Source organism: Tachypleus tridentatus, chromosome 13 (genome assembly GCF_004210375.1).
Source record: "Tachypleus tridentatus isolate NWPU-2018 chromosome 13, ASM421037v1, whole genome shotgun sequence".
Taxonomy (NCBI): domain Eukaryota; kingdom Metazoa; phylum Arthropoda; class Merostomata; order Xiphosura; family Limulidae; genus Tachypleus; species Tachypleus tridentatus.
This window is the reverse complement of record NC_134837.1, coordinates 89,956,469-89,979,072: the sequence shown is the minus strand read 5'-3', so window position 1 is coordinate 89,979,072 and position 22,604 is coordinate 89,956,469. Positions and strand designations below refer to the sequence as shown.

The 22,604-nt window shown below is 34.5% G+C and overlaps 1 long non-coding RNA gene across 1 annotated transcript in view; it reads right to left on the bottom strand.

The window, feature by feature from the left end:
* The window catches only part of LOC143239395 (uncharacterized), a 29,466-nt gene extending 9,127 nt beyond the window's left edge, over window positions 1-20,339 (bottom strand). Inside the window, exons 1-2 of the long non-coding RNA XR_013021158.1 lie at window positions 20,219-20,339; window positions 17,370-17,430 (exon numbers count right to left, since the gene is read on the bottom strand). This is a non-coding gene — a long non-coding RNA (uncharacterized LOC143239395). The remainder of the gene's footprint in view (window positions 1-17,369; window positions 17,431-20,218) is intronic.
* Window positions 20,340-22,604: the final 2,265 nt, after the last annotated feature.

The window sequence follows — 22,604 nt, the reverse complement described above, 5'->3', positions numbered from 1 at the left end:
CAATCTTCATCAGGTACAGCCAGCAGCAAGTCATAATTAAATTCAACAGGACGACTTGAACGTGAAGCATCCCTTAAGCTGTAGTCACCTGACCTGAACTTCTGAAATCACTTTCGACACTTTCTTCCATTGAGAGACTCCGCAACATAAACACCTTGAATGTTTCGTGTAATTTCTGCTGCACTATTGCCTTTCTTAAACTCTTAAAGCATTATATGCCTAATGTGCTCCTCAGACACATCAGTCTTCATAAGGGTTTATTTGATTAATGATTTGAAAAAGTGGAGTTTGGTTAGTTTCTTTTACTTGTCTGAACGTTCTTATACACGTCCTATTATATATTTCAGTCATTAAAGCGTTTTGCAAAGACAGAAACGATGATGCACTTTCTGTATCACATTTTCGGACATTACTTATAGGATGATCTGATATGTATGTACCAAAGCACTAACGTACCATCAGTATTGTTGTGCAAGCTGAACTTTCTAGAAACTCGCCTAGCGCTTATAAAAAATTAACCAACACAACGTATTAAGAGACAGTGCATATTACCAGTTTGCTACATTTGATAAACTATAGACATCGAAAGCTATAAGGATATCAAGGAAGTTTCGGATCAGATATCAGACTCAATATTGTTTGTAAGTTTGTAAAACTGCTGTATATGAATATTTGTAATAAACGTTATAATGAATTGTTTTATTGTTGTATATTAAAATATATTTGTATTAAGAAAGACAGCTGAGTGTATGAATTTTGTTGCCAAATATCATAAATTTGATGCATATCGATATTTTTGTATTCTCAATACTGCTGGTATGGGTATTTGCATTTTAATTAAAATGAAGTACAGAACAACGTTTCGACCTTCCAGGTTAACAAGTTTTTTTCGAACCGTCTTGAAAATACATTTTTACTTCGAGTGGGAGGTCCAGCATGGCTAGGTGGATAAGGCATTCGACTCGTAATCCGAGAATCATGGGTTCGAATCCCTGTTACACTAAACATGCTCATCCTTTCAGCCGTAGGGGCGTTATAATGTGACGGTCAATCCCACTATTCGTTGGTAAAAGAGTAGCCCAAGAGTTGGCGGTGGGTGGGGATGACTAACTGCCTTCCCTCTAGTCTTGCACTACTAAATTAGGGACGGCTAACGCATACAGCCCTCATATAGCTTTGCGTGAAATTCAAAATCAAACATACAAACTTCAAGTGGGTTTCTTGTCATCACGGGATATCGACATTCAATTAACTTCTAAATCTAAGTTACAATTTAACTCAGTTTTAGGCTATTTAAAAATTGTAATACGTAACAACATTCATATATTCAACAAATGCTTTTAACATAACCTCACACGTGGAACTGTTTGTTATACACAAGTGTTTTTCTTGAATACGTGTTCACACAGTTTTAATATTTTCTTCTTTGGTAAAAATATATTTTAACCATTCCAAACTTACAAGATGTAAGAAGTGTGTTTTCAGCGCATACAATTTTCTTGCTTAGTAGCAAAGTCATGAAAACAATTAATTTTCTCGTTGTTGGCTGTATATAATATCGTGAGAATGGGGTCGTTGTGATAAGGCTCAAGGCTCTTGAATGATGACTAGATCGTTTACGTAACACGAAAATTCCACCCGAAGGTAAGAGTGCGGGAATTATGCAGTGAAGAGAGACACATCAAGAAATCAGGGCGTGAGAACAGTATGTTTTAAAGCAGGTTTTTAAGTTTACGATAGTAAGAAGAAAGCAAATAAACATATGTTTCTACACTGGTATAAAGGTCTCGTGGTAAAAGGTTTACAAACTCTGCACTGTGGTAATTAAATCTGGAATCGACAGCCTTGGCAAAAGTCTGTCCTCTGACTCCTGAAATCTGCATTTGAATGTTAGTTCGTAAGTAAACGCTCTGCAAAATGAGGTTACAAATAAAACATAACTTCAAAGCTTCTCACATCTTCTTGAATTCCTTTTTAAGCAGCCTTTTGGTTCAAGGTGAATATTTAACGTACAAGTTTTCTCAGAATTTTCAGAGGCATGTTTTGATTTTTTCTCGCCATACGGAGTCGTGCCTGCACGAAAAGACATAATTGATGTTTCATATACGAAATTACTATTGTAGTGCAATGTATTTGTGCATTTTGTTTGCTCGTTCTCATCGTAAAAATGCTTGAACATCATATACTTTATCAGACACATAGAATTTCGTGTTGTCGTTATGAACGACTTGAAAATTATTTTACACGACATTTTCTCTCACTCTAACTTTATTTTATATAATTGTTAGCGACATCATATGTATATCAAAAGTTGTGATATAAATACTTTTTAATTATTTCTTTAGGCATATATTTTCAGTCTGAACGTGAAGTCGCGAGAAATAATAATCGTGATGACATATTGTCCATAAACACCTCTCCTCGATCACGTACCTAAGCTCACGTATGCATATTATTACCTGAACTCTTGATTCAAGAGACGCTTTTCAAAATAGCTAAATGTAATAGAGTCTGTTCTTAGCCATAAAATATTACTATTTTTGTTTCAAATTAAGTACAAAGCTCCACAATAGACTATCTGTGCTCTTCCCACCAAGGGTATGGAAACCTGATTTCTAGCGCTGTAAGACTGTAGACATACCTTATTTTTAATGAGTAATAAGCATGGCAGTTATACGGCTAAATTACCCTTTTGGAGAAGACTTTTTTGTAATATTTTTATTTATTTATATAATTTACATCTAAATGAATGCACTACTTGCAAAATTCATGAGTTAACTTTCATGTACATTCAGGGACAGTGCTGATGGAAGAGATAAAAGGGGTTATTTGCCCTAACTATCATAGAGACTCCCGAACTCTATTCAAAATCACAAGAAGTGTACAAAATTATCCATTTATAGTAGATTCAAAATCCTCATCCTTTCTATAAATTATAAATCAATGAAGTTTAACACGTTCCTGAGCTCCTGGAAAATGGATTTTTTTATTTAATATAGGCCTCCCGCTAGTTAGCGGTAAGTCTACGGATGTACAACGTTAAAATCATAGGGTTTGATTCCCCTTGTTGGGCTCAGGAAATAGCCTAATATGGCTTTACTGTTAGAGAAACAAACACACTCTTCATTATAGTACCGGCCCCCAAAATAACTACTTCTCTTTCTAGCAATGTGACCCTAGAACTGTCCACGTCCAAATTATTGTGTACAGCTAAATAAATATATGCACTATTTAAAATGGTTAAAATTAGTTTTATAAAAGGCTATTGCATTTAAAATGAGCCTATAACAAAATAATTTCATATAATCAGGTTTAATTTGAGAGGTAATAGTCTTGCGAATGCCCTTACTTCAAAGCATTTAAGGGTTTGCCTTCAATATAAAAAAATACGTCTTTAAATACATTAAATGTTAAAGCTTAAAACACATTGAGGTCTTATGTAAATAAGCTTCTTTAAAGTTCAGTTTTGCCTAGAAAAGCAGTAAACGCAGCTTATCCTCGGGGAAATTATGATTTCAATGAAAATATTAAAAATTTTGTTACGCTTTTCATTTAGACAACATGAAGAATTTAGGACAACCTATTTTGACATATATTAGTTTCACAGATCATCCATTATAGGTGGATGTCTGCTTATAAAGTTTCGTTCAAGGCGCAAAAAACCATAAAGCTTTCATCATCGGATCCAACATGACAAGGTAATTAGAGCGCTTGGCTTGTAATCAGAGGGTCGCGGGTTCGAATCCCCGTCACACAAAACATGCTCGCCCTTTCAGCCTTGTGGCGTTATATTGTGACGGTCAATCCCACAATTCGATGGTAAAAAAATAGTCTAAGAGTTGGCGGTGGGTGGTGATGACTAGCTACTGTCCCTATAATCTTACATTGCTAAATTAGGGACGGGTAGCGTAAATATACCTCATGTAGCTTTGCGCGAAATTAAAAAATCAGAATAAACAAATAAACGTTCTTCAGGTATCTAGTTGAATAGAATTGATTTTATAGTGTGGCTGGAAACCTGTGAACCTTTGAGTTGACAGCCTTGGCCAGCCTCAAACCTCTGTTTAGTAATTTGTTAAAAGCATTCAGATGTATTAAGTTTCCAAGTACTGTTTGTTTATTTTCGGGGTGAACCTGTTTCTTATTCATAGCCTTCGTTCTGTAGATAGGAGCATTACTTTGAATTAGTTTCAGGTGTTATTTCAGAGACTGTGTAAGTTTTTTCCATTTTCATGGATAAATGTAAGGCCTCATCCTTCGAAATATTCTTTGACTCTACGTCATTCAACATTCTCTCTGCATGAACATTTATTTCCAGTTCGACTTTTTATTCATTTTTCCAGCCACGCGTTTACCCGTCCCTGCATCGTACTGTTGAATGAATGGTCAGAGAATTTCGTTAAACCCAACAAACGTACAGCACCGCAAATTACATTTGTAACGAAACGCTTCTTTATTAGCATGTGCAAGTCAGTCAACTAATGTGCGACTAAATTTCTACATGTGTGATAAACTTATGTATCAAGTGATTCTTTGGAAATAATGAAATCGTCCTTATTTAGAATTTCGTAGAAGATATCAAACGCTTATTTTGTTTTATTTTAATACCGTTATTTGGTAATTTTTTTTTCAGTAAAGTTTCTACTCTTAACTTTCACTTAAAATATTATTTTTCATATTTAAGACTGGAAACAATATAGTTTTATTAAAATAAAAGAGACGACATTTGCTAAGATCGTAGTCTTACTAGGCGTAGAAGTTTAAGAATACAGTTTTAACAGTCTTACTGAATTAGCTGTTTCTTGAAAGCTGGTAAAAATATTTTAGAACCAAAATCGAACAGCATTATTTTCTATGTAAGATCGTAGTATTTTGTAGTTAGCATTTAAGACTGAATATTATCTTTTTATCCTTTATACTTTTAAAATGTACGGGTTAAACACTTGTTATGTATTGTGTAAAAAAGAGTAATATGAATTTTTTAAATTAGCAGATTTTTTTAACATTACGCTACCTTCCACTCAAATTATTTTACAAAATTTGTGTTCAGAATAAATTTCAAAAAACATATAACGGATTTACCATTATACATTTATTTTAGTGCCTACACTTGTTTCTGTATATTTTCTTTTTTTGCATGTAAAGTATATATTCTTGACTGTTTACTGCGCAAATGCCGCCTATTCTCGAAATTTGTTGAGAATATTTGAAAGTGAGAATCAATAATAATTGTTTAAGAAAATGCTTCGTATATAAAAACTGACGTACCGAGAGACAAAGAGGATTATTAATAGATAGCTACAGTCATTGTGCTATACACCTCGGAAACTATAATTGTGATTAGCGTTTGTTAATCGAGAAACTACAGAATTGGACCAGGAACGTTTATAGATTTTTAACATTACAAACCGTTCAACTTCAGTAAATTACTTCAGACGCTATTATTTCTACATGGACATTAAATATCTTCCTTGGATCCCACTATTGTTTGGTAAAAGAGTAGCCCAAGAGTTGGCGGTGGGTGGTGGTGACTAGCTGCCTTCCCTCTAGTCTTACACTGCTAAATTAGGGACGGCTATATCAGATAGCCCTCGAGTAGCTTTGCGCGAAATTCAAAAACAAACATCTTTCTCGGTAAGAAGTGAATTTCTAACCGATGTGAGGCCAACCGAACTTGTTAGCTTATATGTGGTGTGACAATATTCACTCGGATTGATTTGCTTGTCGTGAACCTGGATCGTCGATAAAATATTCAATTGTAGACTGGATATAATAATCAATACTGCCTTTAAGTTTGTTAAATTCTTGTATATAAACCATAATCTATAATAACTGTTATTATAAATTGTATTTTTGTATATTAAAATATATTTATGTTAAAAAAGGAAATTGTGTGTATCAATCTTATTGGCAAATAACGTAAATTTGAGACATACTAACATTTTATTAATTTCTAAATTCAAATTTCCAGTTATATTAAATTGTTTGTTTGTTTGTTTTTACCAACGAATAGTGGGATTGATCGTCACATTATAACTCCCCACGGATGAAAGGGCGAGCATGTTTGGTACGACGGGGGATGCGAACCTGCGACCCTCACATTACGAGTCGCACGCCTTAACACGCTTGGCCATGCCGGGCCTTTTGAAATAGTAATACGTTAACATGAGAAACATAATGTATCAGTGAGACTTATCTGTGATAAATTATAACACATAACAAATAACATCAGAAAAATAAACGGTGTTGAATAGTTTCTTTGCTTGCTGATCCCCAGTGGCATAGTGGTATGTCTGTGGACTCACCACGTTGCAAACCGAGTTTCGATACACGGTGTGGTCAAAGCACAGATACCCAATGTGCAACTTTGAGTTTAACTCCAAATAAACAAATCTTTATTTGTTAAAACAATTTACTTTTGCAATAATATTCAAAAACGTATAATGTTTCATTATATTACACTAAAATGTGCACATACGTACTGAATATCTAACAAACGAAATGGTTTCGCTCTTAATTACCGGGGAATCCGTAGGCCTACGGCACATATTTAAAGGCATGCTGTAATTGACATTTAATAACTGAACTTCAACGTTGCATGTTTTCAATTTAGTCATCTTTGCTACTATAAGGCAAATATAATTTTTTTAACCAAGTTACATGCGGTAATTAGTAGGCCTACTTATTTAGATGCTGTAATGTAAAACAATCCCAAGTCTGGGGTCCGCTTTCGAGGAATCCTCGTAAAAGGTATTTTCGCAAAATATCTACAAGGGTTTGGGCGAAAAGTTTTACTTTTGTAAAAACTTTAGGGCCTACACTATTCGTTTTGCACTATTTATAAGTTGGCGTATCCAACAGTTTAGGATAAGAGATTTTCAGGAAATCTCCGAGTTTTTACTCTAGAGGTGGAGCGAAAAATTTCTTCTTTGAGCAAACCTCAGAACCGAGACTATTTGTTTGGTACCATTTAGAAGTCCGTGCGACCAGCCGTTTAGGAAGAGTCGCGTGACACACTCACGCAAACTGCATCTTATAATATGGATTATTACCCCAAGTATCTCAGCGAGAGTCTGTGGTCTTGTACTGCTAAAAATCTGGTTTCGATACCCGCAATGGTCACAGGGCGTATATTTCTTTGTGTAGCTTTGTATTTAGCTGTAAATAAATAAATAAAAATAAGTAAAATGAAATGATTATTATTGTGAACATATATCCACGTTGTTTGGAAGAATTTCTATTTTTGTGCTTATAGCCAATGAATATTCAGGTGTGATATCAGAACTAGAAAACCATTCCTTTAACGAGTTCTATATTGCACAGAATAACCTAGAGGTTATACAAACTATGCATTAAAGAACTGGAATAGCACACCATGTGTCATCTTTTGCTAGAGCTCCATTTTAATAAGGTGTTGGTGCGCTTTTGTTGTTAATCAAAACCTGAACTATATTACTAACAGTTGCCATAAACTATTAATACATTTCTGATGAAATTAAAACCCACTTCTTTTGCGAGGTAGCTCTAAGTGCAAAAAGTTTAAGTTATATATTTTCAGTGACGATTTAAGAAATACCAGAGCATTCAACTGGAATCCAGTCGTAACTCAAAACTAGCAAGGCAAATAATGGATGTATTTTCTCCGTGTGTCTTTTCTTATAGAAAAGCCTCATCGAGCTGTCTGCTGTGTTCACCGAGATGAATACTATCATTGATTTTAGCATTGTAAATTCAAAGACTTACTGCTGTCCCAGAAGGGATGTATTTTGTCTCAAATCACTGCTGGTCAGAGTGTGGTATGGAATAATCTAATATCATGCTGAAAAGATATGCTCATTTTTGGTGAAATTCCATCAGGTTTTGAAATGCAACTTTGTCGAAAAATTGTATATACTTCATAATATCATACAATGATTTTTCGTAATTCTTTACTCTAAGTAGGACTCTCTATATATCTTGACATTTGACTCTTTGCATTAACGGTTGTAATGAACACCTTATAAGTTAAGCTCGGTATTTTAAATCCAGCATAATGGGGTTCCCTGCACTTAGTGGATGTGCTAATCTAACATCCTCAGCCTTTCTTAAAGTAGCTTAGGTGATACGTTTAATTTAAAACAGGCAGTTTCATTTCATAATACCATTGAAAGTTAGCTTGTTCTGTGGAGTGTTTATAAAGCTCAGTGGTCCTTCATTTTTACAGTACATTATGCACCGTGTATATTTTTCTAAGAGTATGCGGTCGGAACTGTCACGGACAACGATATAACTAAAGTTTCATACAAATAATATTCTTCTTTCAAGATTCCTTAATCAAGGACCCTCGATGTATCTCGATTCCAACATTACTCACTCTTAAACCCTGCACACTAGTGCACAAGCATTAACAAAGCGGATGTGAACTCATTACATATATGTGTATATACAGGGCTTCCCAAAAAATGTTTACACACTTTGAATGATTATAAATACAATGTTTATAAAGATATATCTAGGTTTCATAATCCAAGTTTAAGAAGTCAAGTATAGAATATTTTGAGTTATCGCAGGTGTTCGAACTGATGGCCGTTGTGATCCAAGTACTGTTTATAACGCGGACAGATGGAATTGCAAACTTCACGAATCATTTTATTTGGTATTTGGGTGCATTCTCTTTCAATTGCTGCTCTCTTTTGTGCTATAAACCTTATCTTTGATGTATCCCCATAAAAAAAAAAAAAAGTCCAGAGGTGTGAGGTCTGGTAAACGTGGGGGAAATTCAGTGCTACCTCTTCGCTCAATCTAACTGTTCGGCAAATTTTCGTCAAGATAGGTCCTCACATTACAATGGTAGTGAGGAGGTGTTCCATTTTGCTAGATATAAAACTCCTCATCTCCCAATTACTCTCATTTGCGTGGCACGACAGTTTGTTTGTTTTTGTTTGTCTTTTGAATTTTGCACAAAGCTAGTCGAGGGCTATCTGTGCTAGTCGTCCATAATTTAGCAGTGTAAAAGGCAGCTAGTCATCACCACCCATCGCCAACTTTTGGGCTACTCTTTTACCAACGAATAGTGGGATTGACCGTCACATTATATCGCCCCCACGGCTGAAAGGGAGAGCATGTTTGGCGTGAAGGGGATGCGAACCCGTGACCCTCAGATTACGAGTCGCACGCCTTAACACGCTTGTCCATGCCGGGCCTAAAAGGATAAGGATGTTTGGTTCGAGGAGGAGGAGTCGAACCCGGGACCCTCAAATTACAAGTCGAACGCCTTAACTCACCTAGCCACGCCTGGCGGCTCGACAGATTCTTGTAGCAAGTTTAGATAAACAAGACCAGTGACTGTGTTTTCGAAAAAGAATGGTCCAATTACGCTAAACGCTGGTAATCCACACCACACTGTAACCCCTGGTAAGTTTACGTGGTGTTCAACAGTAACATACGGATTCTAAGATGCCCAGTAAGTGCAATTGTGACGATTAACTGAGCCATTTAACTTAAAGGTGGCATCATCGCTCCAGACAATCTTGTTTGAAACTGTGCATCCTCTGCAGATTTTGCCAGGTACCACTCACAAAATTCAACTCTACGGTCAAGATCTTCTTCATGCAGGGCGTGGACTAATGTCGGAATAACGTTTCCAATAAACGCGCTTCAATTTTGGGATTTTGGGATTCCTTTGTCACGGGCTATTTGCCGAAAATATTTTCTTGGAGATCGGTGGAGACTTTCCACCAGCTCTGCTTCTCGTGTTGGACTGGTGGATGACCGTGGTCTTCCAGAACGCGCTTTATGGACGTCTTGAACAGTTCCATTTGTTTCAAACTTATCTTTGATGCGAATTATGGTGAGTAGCGTTGGTGGATCTGTTTGAAACTCCCTTCTAAACCGTTTTTGCACTTGAGCTAGTTCTTGCATTTCCAATAGCACTTTAAGATAAATTTCCTTTTCTCAAAGCTAAGTCTTGCTTCTGCCATTACTTCAAATCAGTTGCACTTGGTTTGAGTGAGTTATAACCAATTAAAGTTTGTGTACATTTTTTGGGACATCAAGTTTGAGCGAGTTATAACCATTCTAAATTTGTATAGATATTTTGGGACATCCTTTGTACGTATACGGGTAGTTTCTTTAGAAACGCCCAAGACTAGAGAGTAAGATGCTTGACACATAGTCTGCGGGTCTTAGAATTGAAACCTGTCGAAGAATATACGTTCTTACAGATACATATGCGCGTGGGAAGTTTGACTAGCTGACTTCCTTGTAGTCTATCGCTTCATAATTAGGGAAGGCTAGCGCAAATAGCCCTCTGGTAGGTTTGTGCGAGAAAAATAACCTTTAGAAGATCTAAATATATACGACTGAAATAGTCCATTGCAATCATTCAATGTGCCTTAATCCGTTTTGTTTTCTTTGCACTGCCACTCAAACTAACAAGCATTTAGAATTCAGATTATCGCCAAGTATTGTAAAATACTATTACAAGGGAAAAAATAATAAACGTTTTTTGTTGTTGTTTTTTTGCAATAATATCCTAAGATCATAAGAGTAAAAGTTAAAGCTTTCAACAACCGTCTTGACTACGCGTATTGAAACAACTGACATTTTTATGTGAGGTCTTGTATCTGTCATGGATTACTATTTCAGTAATATTTTACAATAACATAACATAGTAGTCACATACACTCTATATAGGTATGATATAAAGAAGTTTAACATTATACACAAATACCAAAAACGATTCTTATATTCAAATAAGTAAGATACGCTGAATATATTGAGTTAGTACCTGTCAGTTAGTTAGGTCAACTGCTGTTAATTATGTTTCAAAATTTTGGACATGAAAATTAGGTATTTTAAATAAACATTAAATTTTTATTAATTATTTTACATGTAACATTATGTATGATGTCTTTGAAAACACTTTCACACTTTATACTGTTTAACTTACGCCTACAAATTAAAACATTCAATTTACACTAAGAAAACAACTTAGAGCTTGCCCTATTAAAACATTTGTTTTCCCATTTTCTGTTGCATTATTTGGTGACTAAATGTGTGTGTTTTCTTATAGCAAAGCCGCATTGGACTAACTGCTGAGTCCACCGACGGGAATTTGGTGACTGTGGGATCAGTTGTGGACCTATAATTCTTTATAACACATTTAAAGAATTGTTGTTCTTCTCAGAAAGTATAATTTTGTTGAAAATCAAAAACTTAAATATCATATTGTAATTATCCATTTAAGTTGTTCAAGATGTTTATGAACCCAAATTATTGACTTCATGTAAAAAAAGAGGAATATATATATATATACAACAACTCTTCCTTTTTAACTTTTTTATTTAGTTGTATGTATGTAATGACGATTGTTATATAGGTCTCTATAAAAAAAATATACACACGCGTAACACCTCGGTTATAGAAACCTGTTCCTTCTTCTCTTTTGGTTATATACTAGAATTAATGTGTGTAATAAAAACTTGGCTAAATCACCACCTTAAACTTCAATTTTTCAACGTCTAGAACATGAACTATACATTTGACATGAGAAGGGAATAAAAGTGGCGGCGTGTTCAAGCGAGGCGTCACGAAGATTTTCGAACAATCAATAGGAAAAGAGTCAAGTTCAATTACCTTTAGTTGTTTGTACACTTTTGCGTGTAATGATTAAATATGGCCGTGACCTCTATCTACGAAGATGAAATACATCCAACATTAAAGACGCCTTCACCTGTAAGACAAAGCTCCACGAGGCTTTTTTTTTTTTTTTTGGCAAAATCCAACTTCATCGGATGCTTCGTACACGAGCGAGCAACAAAACCGCAGTCGTAGGTGGAGTGGAGAGCCAAAATGATTGCCCCACACGTGCAGACCTGTTATTACTACAGGAGACGAGCACGTGGTCGGTTTATCCGTAGTTTTCATAATCGTATGTAATTACGTGGCTTATTGTTACGTGGTGAGGGTCAAGGCAGCAGGAAATGACTCTTAGCTAATAACGAACATTTCCAATAAGTGTTGCAAATAAAAGATAGAAAAACTGCATTTTTGATAATGACAACACCGAAACACTTTAAAATTATAGTATAAAAATGTGCAGCTTACCAAGTTATATAAAATATTAAGTTAGTTAAAAGCGTAAGGAATCTGCTGAGGTCGTAAGATTAAATATTGCCGATAGCACTGTTCCCCCATTTCTAGCTCCAAGAACAACTGTAAGTCACGATATCTTGCCATTTTTTGTCCAGCGCTTCCCTTCCCCATTACTTCATGTTTAACTTACTTCTATGAAATCGAACGTAATAACTCCAGAACTGCTTGAAACATCGTGAGTAAATAAACAAAATTAGATGTTTCCATTGAGTCATTTTGTCAACCTCGTCGAGATTTTGTACTCATGCAGTACGTGCGTCATTTTGACATCATTACATCGTGATCTCAAACTATCAATGAAAAAGTAAATTACGAATTTACTTTGACCAACACTTACTGAAGTCGGGCTTAGAAAATACGAAGATTCACAATCACTACGTTTTTTATTTGTTGTTGTTCGGGCTTTACGTTTAAACATAATACTTATTCTAGCTGTATCCGACGTGTGGCTTCTGCTATTGTTCCGTAACCTATAACTGTGCAGTATTATACCAAATAAAATAATCACTAAATCAACACTGTTATGGATATCTTCCGGTGTTAAGCATTACAGTTACTGCTGGTGACTGTTCAGTTTTCAGAAGGCCATAAAGATTTAAATTTAGCAACATTTCATCTCTGGAGGAATAATTTACACAAATATTATATTTCTTTTCAGCTCTAGAAATTTTAAAAATACATTCGAACTTGTGAAAAACTAGGCAATAAAAGAATTGCAAGTTCATGTCAAATCTTAAGATTTGTTTTATGGAAATAAACACTAAAACGTAATTTGAGGGAAGCAATTTTTTTTCCATTTTTTTCACTCACAACAGGTGCTAATATAACACAATAATTAAAAATTGTTATATAAAAAGAGAGATAGGGACCATCAAGAAAACATATAAAAAAGTTGAATCAAAACTCAAAGATTGTATTTTCAAGCATAGAAGTAGACTCTGAAAAAAGTAAAAACTGAGCTGGAAATAGTTTCTAGTTGTAGGCTTCAAAATGTAATCTTCACATTTTGATTTAACTTCTTTCTGTACTGTTTTGATGATTTCTATTCGTCTTTTTAAATTAACAATTTTTAGTTATTTGTTTCTTACGTTTTTTTTTCTATGTCCATTCATGTAGAATAAATTTTAAGCAACGTGCCTGAATATGCTTTGTTTGGTTGGTTGTTTTGAATTTCGCGCAAAGCTACTCGAGGGCTATCTTGGCTTGCCGTCCCTAATTTAGCAGTGTAAGACTAGAGGGATAGCAGCTAGTCATCATCACCCACCGCCAACTCTTGGGCTGCTCTTTTACCAACGAATAGTGGGATTGACTGCAACATTATGATGTCCCCACGTCTAAAAGGGCAAGCATGTTTGGCACGACGGGGATGCGAACCCGCGTCCCTAGCATTACGAGTTGCACGCCTTAACCTACCTGGACATGCCGGGACGCGTGAATAGGTAATCAGCTGAATGCTACGTCGTTTTCATCAGTTTGCTGCTGCATTGGTTTGGTGCTGTTTTTTTGTTTTTTTTTCACCTAAACGTTATTTACTGAGCCAGGTTGTTTTTTGTCTGTAGTGTCGTGAAAACACGAATTTATCAAGCATTGAATACAAAGAAGCCACTCACAACAACATTGCATATATTATGTATTTATAGCCACGTAGGCCTGGCATGGTCGGGTGGTTAAGGCATTCGACTCGTAACCTGAGGGACTCGGGTTTAAATTCCCGTCACACCAAATATGCTCGCCCCTTCTTCCGTGGGGGTGTTATAGTGTGTCAACCAATTACACTATTCGATGGTAAAAGAGTACTCAAAGAGTTAGCTGTAGGTAGTGATGACTAGCTAACTTTCTATAATCTCACATTACTAAACTAGGGACGGCTAGCGTAAATATACCTCGTGTAACTTTGCGCGAAATTAAAAAATCAGAATATGCAAATAAACGTTCATCAGGTATCTAATTAAATGGAATTGATTTTATAGTGTGACTGGAAACCTGTGAACCTTTGAGTTGACAGCCTTCGCCAGCCTCAAATCTCTGTTTAGTAATTTGTTAAAAGCATTCAGATGTATTAAGTTTCCGAGCACTGGCTTTTTATTTTCGGGGATGAACCTGTTTCTTATTCATACCCTTCGTTCTGTAGATAGGAGCATTACTTTGAATTAGTTTTAGGTGTTATTTCAGAGACTGTGTAAGTTTTTCCATTTTCATGGATAAATTTAAGGCCTCATCGTTCGAAATATCATTTGACTCTACGTCATTCAACATCCTCTCTGTATGAACATTTATTTCCAATTCGACTTTTTATTAATTTCTCCAGCCACGTGTTTAAACCCAACAAACGTACAGCACTGCAAATTACAATTGTACCGAAACTCTTCTTTATTAGCATGTACAAGTCAGTCAACTAATGTGCGACTAAATTTCTACATGTGTGATAAACTTATGCATCAAGTCATTTTTTGGAAATAATTAAATCGTCCTTATTTAGAATTTCGTAGAAGATCTCAAACGCTTATTTTGTTTTATTTAATGCCGTTATTTGGTAATTTTTTTCAGTAAAGTTTCTACTCTTAACTTTCACTTAAAATATTATTTTTCATATTTAAGACTGGAAACAATATAGTTTTATTAAAATAGAGACGACATTTGCTAAGATCGTAGTCTTACTAAGCGTAGAAGTTTAAGAATACAGTTTTAACAGTCTTACTGAATTAGCTGTTTCTTGAAAGCTGGTAAAAATATTTTAGAACCAAAATCGAACAGCATTATTTTCTATGTAAGATCGTAGTATTTTGTAGTTAGTATTTAAGACTGAATATTATCTTTTTATCCTTTATACTTTTAAAATGTACGGGTTAAACATTTTTTATGTATCGTCTAAAAACAGAGTAATATTAATTTTTTAAATTAGCAGATTTTTTTAACATTACGCTACCTTTCACTCGAATTATTTTACAAAATTTGTGTTCAGAATAAATTTCAAAAAACATATAACGGATTTACCATTATACATTTATTTTAGTGCCTACACTTGTTTCTGTATATTTTCGGCCCGGCATGGCCAAGCGCGTAAGGCGTGCGACTCGTAATCCGAGGGTCGCGGGTTCGCGCCCGCGTCGCGCTAAACATGCACGCCCTCCTAGCCGTGGGGGCGTGATAATGTGACGGTCAATCCCACTATTCATTGGTAAAAGAGTAGCCCAAGAGTTGGCGGTGGGTGGTGATGACTAGCTGCCTTCCCTCTAGTCTTACACTGCTAAATTAGGGACGGCTAGCACAGATAGCCCTCGAGTCGCTTTGTGCGAAATTCCAAAACAAACAAACAAACTGTATATTTTCTTTTTTTGCATGTAAAGTATATATTCTTGACTGTATACTGCGCAAGTGCCACCTATTCTCGAAATTTGTTGAGAATATTTGAAAGTGAGAATCAATAATAATTGTTTAAGAAAATGCGCTAGAATATTGTTGAAACGTCGAGAAAATCGCGTGCTTCGTATATAAAAACTGACATACCGAGAGAAAAAGAGGATTATTATCTGCACGTTATTTACTGAGTCAGGTTGTTTTTGCCTGAGGATTTGTGTAAGCACGTATTTAGCAAGCGTCGAATACAAAGAAGCCACTCACAACAACATCGCATATATTATGCACTTATAACTACGTGGGTCCAGCATAGCCAAGTGCTTAAGAAATTCGACTCGTAATCTGAGAGTCACGGGTTTGAATCCGCGTCACACCAAATATGCTCCTTCTCTCAGCGGTAAGAGCGTTATTATGTGGTAGTCTATCCCACTATTCTTTGGTGAAAGAATAGCCTAAGAGTCGGCAGTGGGTAGTGATGACTAAATTGCCTTCCCTCCTTTTTTACACTGCTAAATTAGGGACGGCTAGCGCAGATAGTGATCGTGTAACTTTGCTCGAAAACGACAAAACGACGACGACTTAACTGTCTGGCGTCATCCTTAAACCTGATTTGAATTTCCCTCACCTAACTTAAAAATAGGAAATTATTTGACATTCAAGTTAAATTTACAAAAAATATATTTGAAATGAACTTTGATCCTGAATTAAGACACAGATAAATCATCTTGGTCATGTAGTTCTAGAATTATGTTTACCATTACCTTGCATACTATAATTAACTAAGTACTCAATATGGTAATTTTTATCTGTTCTTTTTTCTTTTCTGCGTAGGCAGTAAAAACATCTGTTTATGACGTCATGTAAATTGACTTATTTGCACTTTTCAATCAACATGTTAAAACGTGAGAAGAAAATAAAGCAAGGAATATTTCATATATGAATGTTTTAAAAATGAATGGCATATTTTTACGTGTAGTGGGCTTCACAGAATTAAAGTGTTTCTAAATTATAGCATTTTATCAGCACTAAAGTTTCTACTAAAGCGTCTCCGTGTGTTATATTTCATGTATGTAATGAGCATAAAATAATTATCTTTTTTGATAATCAATACTAAATACAACTAATTAAAACATATTAATTATCATTATAAATAAATTAGATAAAAACAGCTGGATAATAACATATAAGTTATTCTTGAAATACAATACTGTTGTCAATATAAATGCTTGTTTTAAGCGCAAAGCTGAACAATGGTTAATCTGTGATGTTCCTACAGCAGGAATCAAGTACCTAATTTTAGGTTGTAAGCCATTAAACTTATACTGAGCCATCAGAGGATTTCAACACAAAATACACAGTGGATCGAAAGTCAATAAAAAGCTAAAAATATAACTTATTTTATTTATCATGGAAAACACAAGAGATTCAGTGAGATGCTATTTTAAAGATACGTGAGATTTCTTGAAATTGTTAAAAAAGTTTTACAAAGTTTGCTTAGTCTTATTTCTCGTGTCAATTAATATTATTTACAAATAAAGAAGCCTAATAACGCGGGTTCGGATGGTTAAACTTACTCAACTCTTCAAATGTAAAGTCTATCGTTCAGAAGTTAATTCTTGTTAACCGAATAATAATTTTTTTTATCCTATTTGATTTTTCCAGGACCATTAGCATCAGAAAAAATTTGGGCTTTGTGCTGAAAGTCATCATAGAAACCAAATCAATTACAAAGTTATGAGTAAAAAATAAGGAGCGTGCTTTTACAAAATACGTCGGGAGGGGGCGATATAGTAGGCTACCATCTTGCAAGCTCATTATATCATGGCGTAATTTGTATATATTTGTTAATCAGATAAGAGACGTCTCATAAAAATTACCGTTTGAGTCTTCCACTAAAACTTGGGAGATGCCACTGTCACCAAATCGTAATTGACGCCTCTGATACAAAGCAATAGGAATTATAAGAACGACTTGTTATTAATGAACAATCATTTATAGAAAAGCTTACATACACAGAATATATCATGTTTGTATGTTGAGCAGACTATAATCCATCTAACTACTCAAAATAGTAAATAAAACTGAGAAAAATTAGAAAATTTAAAAAGTTAAAGAAAACCAAAAATAAATTGGAAAAGCTTATACACACACTATATGCCGTTTTATTGAGGTTCATTTGTTCATAAAAACAAGTTTAGTGGTTTTTAATATTTCTAATGATTACAAATCATAAAATTATTTATAATAGAGCTAGCCAGAAATCATACCATGTTTCTCTTTTCTTATTTCCTAAAAACACAAATATAAATTATGTATTTACTTCTGTAAGCAGCTGATTTTTTGTGAGTGTATAGGTATCATTGGAAAATAATTATATACATATATATATAAACATGAAATTGTAGGAATAACAAATGTAGTAAATGTGTAATAATTAACACAATAGTACTCAGGTAAAAAGATAAAAATCCAAATAACCAATTCTTAAATATACAAATAAAAATAAACATCTTAATTTAAAAAGGTTTCACACACACATACAACTATATATTTACTATACAAAAATGTTAACATTTATAGATCATCATGAACTATACTATATTTTGAATTACGGTTATATTTTTTAATAGATGTCGCGTATTTTTAACCATTTCTGACTTCGTTATGTCGTTTTCAAAATAGCTCAAGGTATACACAAATAATGTGTATGCATTTGTAACAGAAAAAAACTGTCAAATACATAACAATGAAACTACTAAACAAAAACGTAAAATGGCAATCAAAGAACATTTTCAAAGACCTTAGAATGATCTCAATTAATACTTATTAAAGAGCCGAAACTGAAAATCGAAAATGATTTTTCACGTTTATGAGTTGATTTAGCTGTGTTAACTCAAGAAGTACAAAAAATATGTATACAAATTTATAGGACGAAGAAGAAATGTTCAGCAGCTTAGCTGAGATCTAGCTATTCTATAGTCTATACAATGTAATAATGGAGATAATTCTTTAGAATAGAATAATGTATAGGACATGTGTCAAAATTAGCCTAAAAGTTATCGAGTTCTAAATACGCTGTCAAAAAAAAAGTTCTGGTTGATTACTTGATGTGCCGTCATCTAATGAAATGGCGGATATAGCGGATAATTTGTTTGATTTTTTTAATTTCGCACAAAGCTACTCGAGGGCTATCTGTGCTATCCGTCCCTAATTTAGCAGTGTAAGACTAGAGGGAAGGCAGCCAGTCATCACCACCCACCGCCAACTCTTGGGCTACTCTTTTACCAACGAATAGTGGGATGGACCGTCACATTATAACGCCCCCACGGCTGAAAGGGCGAGCATGTTTGGTGCGACCCTCAGATTACGAGTCGCACGCCTTAACACGCTTGGCCATGCCGTGCCGATATAGCGGATAAAGGAAATAATATAAATGTTGCCTTTAAATGTATTAAGGATTTTATTCCAGTTTTTGTCTTGTTAATTGTGAAAAAAGGCATGTTTTATACGAATGTTAAGACCAAACTTAAACCTCTTGTCTTTTTTTATTTCTTTCATTTATACTCATCCTCGTGGTAAGTTCTACAATGAAAGTTTGTGGATGAATTGAAACCACAATTGAAGTCTCACATCAGACTCTTAAACTAGACCATCTTTTCACTTCTTTCGTGATTAACGCTAACATGTTTCATCCGCTTTTCTTTAAAAATAATTAGACAGAAGTGACAAGAAAATAACTTTAAAATAATATTATTGCTTACTTTGTAAATAACAACAAACAAACATGGTTTATAGGGCGTTAAAACTTCAACACTGGCATTGTTTAAAAGGCGCTGGCCACAAGATTTAAGTATTTTCTTAATACTGGAAAATTCTGATGCTCAATTATATCGTATGCACTATAATATAATAAGGAAATACAGATAATCTTTGCTTTGATATTTCCAAGAAGGAGCTTTAGTATTTTTGAAACAAAAGTTTGTTTCCAAAAGTGTTTTTTTTATTTGTAAGTTTTTATTTTTTTAAATTAAAACACCAAATTAGATAACTTGAAATGACAACTAATTTTATGGAATTTAATTTTTCTGCAACAGACAGCTTTGTATTAGAATTATATGTAATGTTTACAATAAAATGTTTGATTTTCTGAAATCCGGTGATCACATCAGCTGATAAATATCTTTCTAATTCGCATGAATACCTTCGAACACTAGTTACTTGGTAATGCAAGATTAAGTTTGTAATTATTTCGCATTTATTCAATCAAAATTAAATGCTAAACCATATGTTTTACTGACTTGTATATGATATTTCAGCTATATGACAAATATAAATTCAATCTGATAACTTCAAATTATTATACTCTTTGAAATAAAATGTAAAAAATATTCCATCTTAACTCATATGTCCATCTCAGCTTTTAACGCTTTAACTCGTATCACCACACGTCTTTGTGGAAAGCAAGGGCATAGTTCAGCCAACGAAATCAAGAATGGAACTGGTTTTGTGATTGTTTTAAATAAACAGATACAATATGGACATAAACTTTACTGAGCAAGGATGCAATGATTTGTATTCTAACGGTTCTCAGAAATCTCTGAGAGCAAAATTATTTCACTTCAGATGAAGCCAATGTATTCTCTTTCGACTCAAATATCTGTGAAAGTTTGTTGATGCTAAAGCAAAAATGTAGTGAAATTCATATGAAGAAACACAGAATACTTACCATTAACTGTCAGTAAAACATTATGGTTTTGGTGTAGTCTAACTTGACGTAGTTCCTTGCGTCCCTACAAATGTACGTCATATTTAGATATGAAACAGAACTAAATGAGTAACTGGATCGCTACGAGGTCGCTACATGTCTCGTTTCACGTGCTAAATGCATGTTATAAATACCAGTAAAAGCTGGTGAGTTTGTTTGTTTTTAATTTCGCTCAAATCTGCTCGAGGGCTATCTGCGCTAGCCGTCCCTAATTTAGCAGCGTAAGGCTAGAGGAAAGGCAGCTAATCACTACCACCCACCACCAACTTTTGAGCTACTCTTTTACCAACGAATAGTAGGATTGATCGTCACTTTATAACACCCTCACAGCTTAAAGGGCGAGCATGTTTGGTGACGAGAATTTGAACCTGCGATCCTTGGATTACGAGTCGAGCACCCTAACCACCTGGCCATGCTGGGCCAAAACTATTAAAAGAGTTGAAGCAAATGAATGTAAAAGTATCTGGAAGCTCAGCTATAACAATGGGGGCTAATAATGATAAAATTCTGGTTTTGCTACCCGAGATGAGCAAAGCACAAATGATCTATTGTGTAACTTTGTGCTTAAAAGCAAATGAACAAAACTAACACCTTGTAAAATAAACAGGCAGTAGTAAATCTAACGTGTTCTTTTTAAGAAAATTGTTTTTAATTCTGATTAAAGACAAACTGTAAGGCAGATATAAACACCATATACATTTTAATGTTTAGATAGATCAAATAAATAACACTTCCTTGTGATACATTGCCAAATAAACTACAATTATATTTTTATGTGAGTAACAAAATGATTTAGTTGTAAAAAAATACGACTGTCTTTCATATATTAATGTTAAACACAATAATTTTTATAGCTGTGTACAGGTGAAAGGCAAATATATATAGATGTTCATTCATTTTTTCTTATTAATCACAAAGCTATACAACGAGCTATCTGTGCTTTGTCCACGACGGTTATCGAAACCCGGTTTATAGCACTGTAAGTGCCGCTGCGCTCCTGGGAGGACAATTTTTATTCCATTAAGGCAATAATTATAGATTTAGTTTTATCGTGTGATTTCTTTGCAATGCAACCCTTACACAATCTATATACATAACTTTTCAATGACCAAAACTGTATGAACACCGAATTTATAAAGAGTTTCCACCTTGAATTAACTTCTTACAATTTATAGATATGTTGATTATATGCCGTTATTTTTTATGGATAAAGGAAAATTAGAATCTAAGTTTATACTCTTATCACAGTTTGAAACTTTTTTAATACAGTCGAAGATTCAACTTTACGATCATTTGTGATGACGAGAAACCCACTAGAAGTAAAAAATGTATCTCAAGGTGGCTGGTATGGGTATTAAAACTTTTATTGAAATAAAATAGAGAACAACGTTTCGACCTTCTAAGGTCATCTTCAAGTTAATAAAGAGAGTTTGTAATTGACCGTTGCCGGGCACATGTCTTAGGGACGAGAGTGTAAACGACTGTAAATGAATCTAGACCATCAACTGGCCTGTTGCATTCAATCGGACATTTATGGACTCATACAACGCTACATCAAGCAAATCAATAGTAAGAACGACAAGGAAAAGAAGTTACGCTAAAACAAGAAACCAGACAGATTTAGGTGCGAACAACAAAAAGACGCCAACACGACGACAATCATGTAATAAACAGATTTGACCGACAATTAAACAATGAATGACTCAACTTCTCGGTAACACCTAGAAATATTCCATCTGTCGAAATGAAAGCGTGTTTGGAAGACCTAGCTGGAACACTGGTGATCCATTCTACACAAACCGAAAACACCGACAAAACAACTGACAATAACCAGCAAAAATAAAACAACTTTGACAATATTTCCATCGACAACCAACAACCTGTCTTTCCAGGTAGAACTGAAAACATATATTTCCCCGAAACACCTCAAAACATTATCTTAAAAACTTTTTTTAAAGTGTTTTCACGCAAAATCATGAACATATTTTCACAGAAAAGAAAACTAAAAACAACCTCACACGGAAAGATATTAATTCTATAAACAACCTAAAACAAGACAACAACACCAAAATTCTAAAAGCAGATAAAGGCAATGCTATAGTTATAATGAACACATATGAGCACATCCAAAAAATGAATAACATCTCATCAGATTCAAACAAATTTAAACCAATACACACAAATCCAACAGACATGAAAAGTAACTAAACAAAATGCTACTACAAATAAGAAAAACAACGCAATCTCAGATAACCTTCATTCTTACCTACGCAAGACCGACTCACGCACACCACAACTATACGGCACCCCCAAACCTTACACTACCGATTGTCCACTACGACCCATA